Raw genomic sequence first — 13316 nt, forward strand, 5'->3', positions numbered from 1 at the left:
CGAAATTTATATCATGTCCGAAGGAGGATCCCGGAATGATGGGGATATTCTTATATGCATATTGTTAATGTCGGTTACCAGGTGTTCAATCCATATGAATGATTATTTTTGTCTCTATACATGGGACGTATATTTATGAGAACTGGAAATGAAATTCTTGTGGTCTATTAAAATGATGGAAATGAATGATTATGATAAACTAATGAACTCACCAACCTTTTGGTTGACACTTTAAAGCATGTTTATTCTCAGGTATAAAAGAAATCTTCCGCTGTGCATTTGCTTGTTTTAAAGATATTACTTGGAGTATTTCATGGCATATTTCGAAGAACGTTGCATTCGAGTCATTGAGTTCATCAAAGATTACTATTAAGTTAATTTATAATTGGATAGTGGATATTATGAAATGGTATGCATGCCTGTCAATTATCGATGTAAAGAAACTTTGTGTTTTAAAAATGAATGCAATGTTTGTATTATGTATCATATAGAGGTCAAATACCTCGCGATGTAATCAACTATTGTGAATCGTTTATAATGTATATGAACGGGTCCTTTCAGTTGGTATCAGAGTGATGGTCTTAGCGAACCAGGTCTGCATTAGTGTGTCTAACTGATAAGTCGTTAGGATGCATTAGTGAGTCTGGACTTCGACCGTGTCTGCATGTCAAAAGTTTTGCTTATCATTTCTAGTCGAAAATCATCTGCTTATCATCCTTAGGAAATTACCTACTTATCATTATTAGTCTAGACACGTCTTGCTACATTAATTGCATGAGTAGCGTATAGACAAAATTCATATCTTAGCGTATCTGCTAAATCATATCTTATCGTATCTATTACTGTAAACTTTGCCTGACATATTCCGTAAATTCCTCCGTAATCTACGAAATCTTTTGATCTATATACATATATGGATATCCTATACCACCCGATAGCCGAAAAATCATTTTATATCGAAAAATCCTTTATCCAATCGTACGAAATGGAAGTTGTCATCAGTTCAAGTCACTCGGATTCTGAAATGGAATCTCACTCAAGCTCCGAAAGCAGTGTAACCGGAATGGATCAACCAATCAGTCATCATCTATTCTGGATGAATTGGGGATGGGTTCGTAGTCTCCTCAATCATTGGAGACAAGAAGAAGGCGATCCTTTCCATCCACCACATTGCCCTCTTGACGAAGAACCTGAAGCACTTACCGGCGAACCTGTCCGAAACACCATTTTCTCTCTCATTTCCAGAGTATCTCGTCACGATTATATACTCCATCAAATTCTAGATTTTATTTATCCGCTCGTCCGAACCGACAATCACCCCGGTGTAATAGAAGAAGTCAACGAGCTTCGCGCTCGGGTAGTGGCTTTGGAGAATATGGTGCAAAAATTACAAACACCAGTAGCAGCACCAGCAGCAACACCAGCAGCATAACCAGTACCACCATCATCAACGCCAACAGTACCATTACCACCTCCAACCACAACCGCGTCGTAAACCTCAACTTCACAATCTGTCCCACGAGCATCAACGTCATACGCACCATAGATATCAAGGAATACCAGCAACAATAACTGACGATGTATTAATTCATAACTTCATTGGAGAAACATTCCACTGAGATTATGTAATCTCTAAAGTCTTAGAGATTATCTAATCTAGCCCTAACCATAAATCAGTTAAGCGAACTAAAATGATAGAAGGAAGAGTATAAACCCTGACAAAAATGGTGTGTGATTAACAAGCTAAACTTGTTTTACCAACAGCATCAACAGTACCGTCAGCGTCACCAGCATCGTCAGTACAGTCAACATCAGAATCAACAACACCTATAACATCACAAACTTCGTCAGTTCAAGAATCACTGTGGACATCATTACGAATCAATAACGCGTATATTGTATCAAGGAGTTATGAAGAGTTAACTCATTCCCTCTGAAGAAATTATATGTATATTTTATATATACATATTTTGAAATAAAAATAAATCTTTCCGTGCTAAGCTATTGTGTGTGAATCTTAACTACTCGGTTAATTCATCTTACAAATATGCAATAATGTACGTCCTTCACCCGCAACTTAACCATCGTTAACTACAATCTCTGTCTTAATCAACAAATTCCAATTCATAATAAATCAAGTATATATTTGATTTTACACTTTCATCATCGATGTAACCGAAACTTCTCAGATACCATCACTCGTACTTTGCGAAGTTCACAAGAATTTAACAAAAATCAACATCACGCCTCAACAAATAACGAAGTATTGATTCGTAATTTCAATATTATTGAAGAAATACTTATGTAATCTCTAAAGCCTTCAAGGCATTATTCAATTCTAGTTTCAACCGTAAATCGAATGAGTTTAATTTAGTATTAACTCATTAAAATTTATGTTATGTCTGAGGAGAATATATACATATATATTTTCACAAAGACTGTAATAAAATTCTTATGTACAAAATATTAATTGTGAAATTTTTTAATGGGTAGGTAATACCCGAGAGATATATATATTCACAATTAATATGTTACATTCTTCGAATCTGATCAAGCAAATTATCAACTATACTTCCTACTTTCACAATAATATACATTCTTTCATAGAGATCAAAACAACCATACTCATTCAAACCCAATTACAAATTTTGATTTTGAAACCTCAGAATTCAATTCGAGATATAACCGGTATCATCACTTTTAGATTCCTACATCTTTCAAAGCTATACTTTGACTTCAAAACTGTGTTAGAACATCAAATGTATATTAACGATTACAATCTGTGTTCAAACCCTTCGAAAATATCTGAAGACACTTCAAATAATGAGCAATCGAGATGATGATCCAACCACATATTACCCACAGTTAGGTACTTAAAAAGCACTCGAAACCAAAGTCATAATTCCACACATATCTGTTTCAGATTCTTTGGCATTTATTAGCAAAAATAACTTTGCAATTCCTTTTCAAAGTAGCCAATTTTGTCACAGCTCCAGCAAGTCAACTTCGACTTTTCAGTCAGACTAACCTTATTATAACCTTGAGATATACACCATCGTTACCAGGGAACCTTTTACATCCCACCACATTATTAGCAGATGTACCAACAACTTCATTACCCTTTGACTTTAACCTCTCCAAAAAGTCATTATAGTTATTCATTGAAACCCCACCATTTACTCATTCGCATCTTGTAACAAGAATTGCCATACGAATCATCGAGAATTAGCAATCATTAATTTGAAATCTCGCAGCATGTCTACGCCAACAGTTATATGTGTACGTACAACGTCTATCTCCTGGACTTACATACTTTGAATGTGAAGTTTCTGAAAAACACCTTGAACTGTGAACTAGTTCTTGAAATGCTGACGAAGCAGCAACAACTGTAAACGATCTTAACAGTAAAAAGTTTGATGATAAAGAATAGTGTATTGGCAAAGCTCAGAAAAAGAGAAGTTTTGGAACTGGAAAACGGATTGAGCAAAGTATGAAAGAGGCTGTGGACAAATCACAAGGGCGAAACGTGCCTTCAAAGAATCTAAATGATTCAGTACCTGCTGAAGTCATTAAAGGAATACCTTGCTCTTGACTCTAAACCCCTGCGGACAATATTCTTCATCATCCTCTGATATTAGAAATTCTAAGATATCATCATATCTTTCATTATAAATATCCTCCATATTTCTGAAGATATTTTCTTAATTATTCTTATCCGAAATCATTTACCTCTTCGCGCTATCTGTATTACATCATAAAAGAAACTATTTTAGTTTCTAAATTCTGAAACATTCGAGTTTAAAATAGGAATATTTTTTTTTTAAGTAGTGTTGGGAGCTGAAGCATGAGTTAGTATAATATAATGACACTTGATCAACGTGATTATATTACAGTAATTCATGCTGAGTTTCTAAATGGAACGTGATGATTCACAGATCATAACGTCATCATGTGCCATGTTACACGACTCCTATATTCTATTTAATCTCTAAAATATCAAGAAAATATTTCTTGATGATTCGGCCTTTTCTAGGGTATTCTGGTAATTTAACAAATCAAGATCGTGCCATTATAATTTCCTACTTAGAACATTAACTATGTTCATTCAGAAATTTATATCTACGAATTCTGGACCATTACATACGGTGCTTAATCTCAAGAAGAGGAAACGAAAGAATGAAGCTCCGAAATAGAAATAGGAGTATAAATCGCAGCAAATAGAAGGGAGCATTAACTGTGGATGACAATAATTATAGAAGACAGAAGCAGGGACTTCGAAATATAAAGGAGGATATAAAGCCCAACGACGACCCAGAAATTATAAACCATATATATCGATGCATATAGCAATATAAAGACATGGGAGAACTAAAAACACTATAAAACTAAGAGTATAGTAAAAGTAAATAGATTCTTCCGGTGGCAGATGAAAGAAAAGAATGACGGATATGAAAGTTATGAGTATATCAAGAATCAGAACTGGATGGAGCATATTAGTGAATAAAAGGTGTGAGTTGTGGAAATAAGGAAACGAAGGGGGTGGATATATAGTAAAATATCCGACAGAGCAATCAAAACATATTATCGCATTTAATCAAAGCTGATCTTAACTTCCTTAATTTTCGAAGAACCAAATCTTATTACGAAGATTTTCTCTAAATTCCTTGAATTTCGAAAATCAACCGTGACTATGTCATTGGTTAAAAAGAACGTGCATTTACTCATTTCATTCTTTTGTGATAACTTCACTCGTACCCTTCATAAAAATCAAATTGCTTTATCTATATTACTTGATGATAATAAAACTCTAATTTTCAACTCGTATACGTCATGAAAACATACTTATTGTCAGCCATGACCATTCCATTCAAATTTCGGGACGAAATTTCTTTAACGGGTAGGTACTGTGACAACCCGGAAATTTCCAATCAAATTTAAACTTTATCTTTATATTATTCCGACACGATAAGCAAAGTTTGTTAAGTTAAATCTCAAGAATTTTAAACTGTGTTCATACATTCATTATAACCTCGACCAAATTCCGACAATTCATGAACCGTTATATATAAATAGATATGTATATATATGTATGTATATATATATATATATATATATATATGTATTATAACTTGAGAATATTAATAAAGTATTAAACGTATATTACTTTACACGAACGCATTTGTTTCAATATGTTTATCGATGGAATTAGAAGATAATATCAAATGATTGATTTATCAGATACATTGTGATATGATTACGGGTCTATGTTATGAGGTCCACTATGATTTAAGAAACCTATTCTTTTTGACAACATTCGGAAAATGGTAAAGTGATTTATAAGTAAGAACGTGGAGTGTAAATAACTTAGATGTTGGATATCGACAAGTTAAGTAACTCGATATTTTTCATACGTTTATTTAACCTTTGGACTTTATCCCATGCTTCACCAACAGACCGTAATTTAAAAACTTGAAACCTATTATGAATATATATAATTCTACTTTTCTAAAACGTTTTATGATATAACGATTTCCATTATTTTAACCTTTTAACAAAATGATTCTTAAATATATTTAGTTTTGGAAAACAAAATTATCATATCTATTTGATTTATTTTCAAACGTACAAAAACGTTTTTAGTTTAAAAAGAACTTTATTATTAAAATGTATATAACTTTTATAAATATCTAGAACCACTTTTGACAACTCATTACTTAACCAGTATGATAAAGATAACGATATTTATATTTTATTTTATTAAATATAAATAATGATTTAAATTAATTTTATATATATTTATACGTGTATTATACGTACATAGTTTTATACTTTTACTATACTTTAACTTTACCTTTACTTTACTTTTACTTTACTTTAACTTTAATAATTTACTTTAATAATTCATACTTTAATAATTCACTTTAATAATTCATACTTTAATAATTCACTTTAATAATTCATACTTTAATAATTCACTTTAATAATTTATACTTTAATAATTTACTTTAATAATTTATACTTTAATAATTCACTTTAATAATTCAAAAATCTATTATAAATAGAATTCAATAGGTTTCATTATTTCATAGAAACTTGAAATATATTTCTCTAAACTCTCTCAATCGACTTACATATATATATTTACTCAGTATTATTTCAAGATATTATTAGTATACATAAAATACTACGACGAGGTCATGAGCGTATTATTTCAAAATGGATTTTTCGAGCGGGATAGAGCTAAGGAAAATATGGGTTATAGCTATGGAGGTGATGGGTATGGTTCATGGGTATGCTTGTGAGGTCAATCTAGTGTTTATCGTCTCCGTTGCGTCTACGTACCTTTCCTGCAATATTGAATCTCAATATTGATACGTGAGTACTCGTAAATTATTTTTACATATTAATAGTGTATCACTGACTAGTGCTCGAGAATATAGGATTATGCATGCTTGTACTTTTGATATTGCCCTAAGATAGGTTATGTTGAATCCTGAATTAGTTACACTTGCGGTTGAGATAAGGTATAAGATATGCATGTCCTTGGAAGGCTAGCGAAAAATTGAGAACTTTTCATTTAGATATCGAATGGGTTCGATGAACGGATTAGAAGTTATAGTCAATTAAATTTTTATAAAAATGATTATTATTATCGTCGTTATTATCGTCGTTCTAGTTTTATCTTATTATTATCATTATTAATAAAAGGAATTATCATTAAAAATTGTTATTTTTATTATTATTACTATTGTTATCATCGTTAAAGTTATAATTAGTATTATTATTATTATTATTATTATTATTATTATTATCATTATTAATATATATATCACTATTTAAAAATGGTTATTGTTATTGTTATTATTATCATTAAAATAGTTATTAGTATTATTAATAATATCATAGTAATTATCATTATTAGTATTATTGTAATTAAAACTAATATTAGTAACACCTAATTCTTTTTAGTATTATTATTATTAGTATTATAAACACAATATAAAAGACGATTAAAAGCTATTAAACGAAACGATTAGGAAATAATGAGTATGAGTATCATGATGAAATTAAAATATTATAAGATATTGATCTAGATAAAATTATCATTCTTATTATTTTTATCCTTATTATTATTATTAAAAGTATCGTTAGTATTAAAACTATCATTTTAACAAAAAATATCATTTTAATAGAAATGTCATTGTTATTATAAAATATCATTATTATTATCATTTTAAATAGAATTATTATTTTAAAGTTAATATTAAAAAGTATCATAAATATTAAAGTTATCATAATTAGAATTATCATTTTATTATAATATCATTATTAGTAAATATAAATATTGATATTTTTAAAAGAATAATAATAATTATTATTGCAAAATAATACAACTTTTACTTATTATTATTATCAATGTTATTTTATCAAATAAATATGTAATACAAATAATATAATTAACTTAATAAAACTTATCATAATATTTTTTTTAAATTAACTTTATAAATTTTATTACTTAAGATATATAAAAGTATATTTTTATATAAAATTTTATTTATTAATAAATGAATTATATTATTTACTCTATTAAATCTTTTAAAAATATTTAAAAATATAAAACGACGATATTTAAACTATATAATAATCATGTATAAATTTTGGAAATCATTTTGAGTCAAATTAACTTTTGTTGATCTTTGCATATTAGTCTCGAGCATTAGGATTGTGGTACACTATGACTTGACCTAATTTGTTAGACAAATATTGACCAGCACATATATATACATAATTAATTTAGGTTCGTGAATCCGAGGCCAACCTTGCACTTGTTCAATGATGTTATATGTATTTTTACTACGAAATACAGTATGGTGAGTTTCATTTGCCTTTTTACCCTTTATATTTTTGGGCTGAGAATACATGCGCAATTTTTATAAATGATTTACAAAATAGACACAAGTACGTGAAACTACATTCTATGATTGAATTATCGAAATCGAATATGCCCCTTTTTATTAAGTCTGGTAATCTAAGAATTAGGGAACAGACACCCTAATTGACGCGAATCCTAAAGATAGATCTATTGGGCCTAACAAACCCCATCCAAAGTACCGAATGCTTTAGTACTTCAAAATTTATATCATGTCCGAAGGAGGATCCCGGAGTGATGGAGATATTCTTATATGCATATTGTTAATGTCGGTTACCAGGTGTTCAATCCATATGAATGATTATTTTTGTCTCTATACATGGGACGTATATTTATGAGAACTGGAAATGAAATTCTTGTGGTCTATTAAAATGATGGAAATGAATGATTATGATAAACTAATGAACTCACCAACCTTTTGGTTGACACTTTAAAGCATGTTTATTCTCAGGTATAAAAGAAATCTTCCGCTGTGCATTTGATTGTTTTAAAGATATTACTTGGAGTATTTCATGGCATATTTCGAAGAACGTTGCATTCGAGTCATTGAGTTCATCAAAGATTACTATTAAGTTAATTTATAATTGGATAGTGGATATTATGAAATGGTATGCATGCATGTCAATTTTCGATGTAAAGAAAGTTTGTGTTTTAAAAACGAATGCAATGTTTGTAATATGTATCATATAGAGGTCAAATACCTCGCGATGTAATCAACTATTGTGAATCATTTATAATGTATATGAACGGGTCCTTTCACAAACGAATTACACAACTACTGAAAAAGAACTCCTTGCTATTGTCTTTGATTTTGACAAATTTCGTTCATATCTCGTTCTAGCAAACCAGTGGTCTATACCAACCATTCTGCTCTTAGATACCTATTTTCGAAACAAGATGCCAAACCACGATTAATCCGTTGGATTTTACTCTTACAAGAGTTCGATATTGAGATCCGAGACAAAAAGGGAGCAGAAAATCTCGCCGCTGATCATCTTTCTCGTCTTGAAAATCCCGAATTAGAAGTTCTAAATGAATCGGCTATACAAAACAACTTTCCTGATGAATATCTATTGAAGATAGATTATAATGAAATTCCATGGTTTGCAGACTATGCAAACTATTTAGTATGTGGATTCCTTGAAAAAGGGTTGTCGTACCAAAAACGAAAGAAATTCTTTAGTGATATAAAACACTATTTCTGGGAAGATCCACATTTGTTTAAAAGTTGTCCAGATGGAATAATACACCGATGCGTATTTGGAGATGAAGCTAGTCAAATCTTAAACCATTGTCACACAGGACCAACAGGAGGGCATTATGGGCATCAACTTACAGCAAGAAAAGTCTATGTCGCTGGATTCTATTGGCCTACAATTTTCAAAGACGCACACCTTCTTTGTAAATCCTGTGTTGCTTGTCAAAGGGCCGGAAAAATAAGTCAACGTGATGAAATGCAATAAAATGTCATTCAAGTATGTGAAGTATTTGACGTTTGGGGTATTGACTTTATGGGTCCATTTCCAAAATCTCATAATAATCTCTATATTCTCGTTGCCATTGATTATGTATCTAAATGGGCGGAAGCACAAGCTCTCCCAACTAACGATGCACGAGTTGTAGTCAACTTCTTAAACGTCTTTTTGCTAGGTTTGGAACACCGAAAGCTTTAATAAGTGATCGGGGTACTCATTTTTGTAATAATCAACTTGAGAAAGCTCTCAAAAGATATGGAGTAACTCATAAAATCTCAACCGCTTATCATCCACAAAGAAGTGGACAAGTTGAAAATACCAACCGAGCATTAAAACGTATTCTAGAGAAAACTGTAGGATCGAATCCAAAGGAATGGTCCATGAAATTGGAGGATGCACTCTGGGCTTTTAGAACAGCCTATAAAACCCCAATTGGAACCCCACCTTTTAAACTTGTTTACGGAAAAGCATGTCACCTTCCTGTAGAAATTGAGCACAAAGCATTTTAGGCTTTAAAGACATGTAATCTTGATTTGCATGAAGCCGGACGTTTACAATTAAGTCAACTAAATGAATTAGAAGAATTAAGACATGAAGCATATGAAAATTCGTTAATCTATAAAGAAAGAACGTAGAAATGGCATGATAAAAGAATCAGAAGTTCAAAAGAATTTAAAGAAGGAGACAGAGTTCTTCTTTTCAATTCACGATTCAAACTATTTCCTGGAAAATTGAAATCAAGATGGTCTTGACCATTCATAGTCAAAAGAGTTTTCCCATATGGAACAGCAGAATTAATAAATTCAAATGGGATTGAATTTAAGGTTAATGGTCACAGAGTTAAACATTACATAGATAATCAAATGGAAGTTGAAGATGAAGTTAATCACAATTTTGACACCACAGCTAACTAAGTGTGGGAAGATTCGAATCTTTTTAGGGTAATATGTATTTCTGTTAGAGTTAAATTTTCTATTTTCGTGTAGTTTCCGAGAATGGAATCCGAATGGTCTTTCCCTAGCAGACCCTAAAGAACTAGTCTTCTCCCTCCATTCTGAATTTTTATTTCTTTTAGGTTTTACAAGATGAAGAATTCCTTTGATCTGAACCATGGTCTAATGCTACACGCTATGATTACTAAACGTAATAATGACACACTTCCGAGTGAACTAGTATCATTCATAAGAGAAAAAATGGACGAAGTGAGAAAAGAACTCAGGAAAGATCATCATAAGACACATTTTGGTAAAGAAAAATCAAATTCCGCAACAAAAAGAAGAGCACGACACCTTGAAAGATGTCATAAATGCGGAAAATGGTCACACGAAGGTAAATGTTCGAACAATCAAACATATTCAAATACTGAATTTGTTACTCTATGCAGAGAAGGACCGTTCATATGTTTAGAAGAAAAGTTATTGAAGAATCGAGGTTATGCTTATGTAGCTATGGAAAACCAAATCACACGACTCTCCTATGAGTCGGCTAAAGCAGGTCTCTGAGAATTCTTTCTCATAGGTAAGTATGTACAGTTTTTATTTTATTTTATTGCTTTTAACCTTTTGATAATAAACACTGATCGTTCGCTATAAAGTATTAAATTGATATTCAATAAAATTAGGTATGCGAAACCGAAATTATTGATATCATACAAAAATTTATTACATCACTGTGAAATTTACCGTTTATTCTTAAGGTATAAATATCTTTAATCAATCAATCCAAAATATTTCAGAAATTCATCAGGAGTAAAACTAGGTAATATAGCCGAAATTACTTTACCCAAAAGAGGGGCGTATATTTTTGATAATATTTGATTGATTAAAGTGGGGTAAAAGACCAAAAAGATTTTTACTTTTATTTTTACCTTGTTTTTAAATTTAATATATAAATATTAAATTAATATTGTAAATCTTTTTAAATCAATATTTTTTTATATATTTTAAAAAAAATTAATATTAAAGTTTGTAAAATTAATGTATAAAAATATTAATAATATTAATATGAATTTTTAATTTTATGCATTTTAAATTTAAGTTTGGTGTGAATTTAAAAACAAAAATTTACTTTATTTCATTAAGTTAAAAATTTAATATTTAAAATTCGTCGTGAGTTGAAGACTAGGTCGTTGAACCGAAATTGTTTTACCCAAGAGAGGGACGAGAAGTTTTGTTATCATTATTTTTAATCTTATTGATTTAAAGTATACCAAAAATATTTAAAAACCCAAAAATCTTTGCTTTTAAAACAAATGCTTTAAGATGACAAATTTTAAAATTTTGTCGAGGGACGGACTAGGTAAACGTACCGAAACAACCTCGTCCTAAATAAAAAGGAAAACAAAATTTTAAATTTAATTAATTGTTTTATTATTAAAGATTTTATATAAAAAAAGAAAAATATATATCCAATATGTTTGGGAACTTTGGTAAAATCTTAATCATCTTTTTACGCTAATCAACCTCAATAATTTAAATTGTTACTGATTTCTTGCAAATGAGGGCATTGCAAGATCTTAAGTGCGGGAAGGGGTTAAATTCTTTCGGATTTTTAAAATTTTAAATTTAAACACTTGGTTACCATTAAAAATACTAGTAACGCAGTAGTTGTATTAGAATCTAGTGCTCTCTGATAATAAAGAACAGCCCTAGTCTTATATACTGACTACCCAATTCTAGTAAAATTTTTCAAAATTTTCAACTAAATGAACTCAAAATTATGTTTATACATATTTATGAACGATAAAACTAGGTGTTAACACTGAAATTTTTGTTACCTCGGAAAGGACATAAATTGAGAAACAATCCAAAACGCTTGAATTCATTTGAAATGGAATAGAGGAAAATAAAAAGGCAAAGAAAGAAAAAAAAAAGCCAAGTGTGGGAAAAATTTACCAAGTTATTTAGAACATATATCACATATTTTTGTATAAATAATTGAAGATACTTTTTTTTTGGACGATATTAATCAGTTTTACCCAGTTTATTGTAATATAAATAAGTAAAGTCTTCCGAGAGAAAGAAATGCGCTTCTTGATTTAGGTCAGGAAGTTATCGTCCAGACCAGTTGTAGAGTCTATGAAAAACCTTGAAAAGTTTTCTCAAAAATCAGCTGGAAATCCACGGATCTCAGCATCAAACAGGGTCGCCATGTGGTCAGACTTATCCTAACCATGATAGGATCTGTCTCGTACAATGGGGGGTACCGTGCAAATTAGCTTATAAGACTAATGAATCAGATCCCCAGAAAGGATAATCTCCTTAAAGATTAAAAATCAGCTTTTAAGACTGATATTACTCAATCCTTGAGATTGACCTTAAAGATTGAGAATTCAAACTCATGGAATTCGATATCTAAACTCGAGCTTGAACGAGAAAATATTTTGATCAAATTACAAACCGATTTGTTTTCTGAAAACCCTATTTTTAATGCGTTCATTACCATTGAACGTAAAATCCTAGGAATTCACCTGGAATTCATTAGGTCACTTGAACCAAATCGGGTGTCAACCGTAAGAACGGTGGTTGCATAGCATGGTCAAAGACAGGACCTTGTGCCAGACCAAAAAACTATAGGGTGATCGTTACTATTGCTCCTACCAAGGATAGTAATTGCATCCGACACGATATAGACCATAATCAAAAGCATGTCACGGGACATTGCCTTAACAGTTGCTTATTCAACGCTTTCCTTTACAACCGGATGGTAGTTTACCAAAAGGTAATATACGGAGCAAGTATACTGGACGTGTTGCTTTCCTAATACAAGGTTAGCAAGTGGGTGACACAAAACCGCAATTTTTGAGCTAAAATTTTCAAATCTGAAACCCACTAAGCCCACAAAAACAATTTGCAAACACCGGTGAAGGGTTATTCCGGAAAACTTATCTAGGGTAAAAGCTAGATTGAATT

This window comes from Rutidosis leptorrhynchoides, chromosome 4 (assembly GCF_046630445.1).
Source record: "Rutidosis leptorrhynchoides isolate AG116_Rl617_1_P2 chromosome 4, CSIRO_AGI_Rlap_v1, whole genome shotgun sequence".
In the NCBI taxonomy this organism is placed as follows: Eukaryota; Viridiplantae; Streptophyta; class Magnoliopsida; order Asterales; family Asteraceae; genus Rutidosis; species Rutidosis leptorrhynchoides.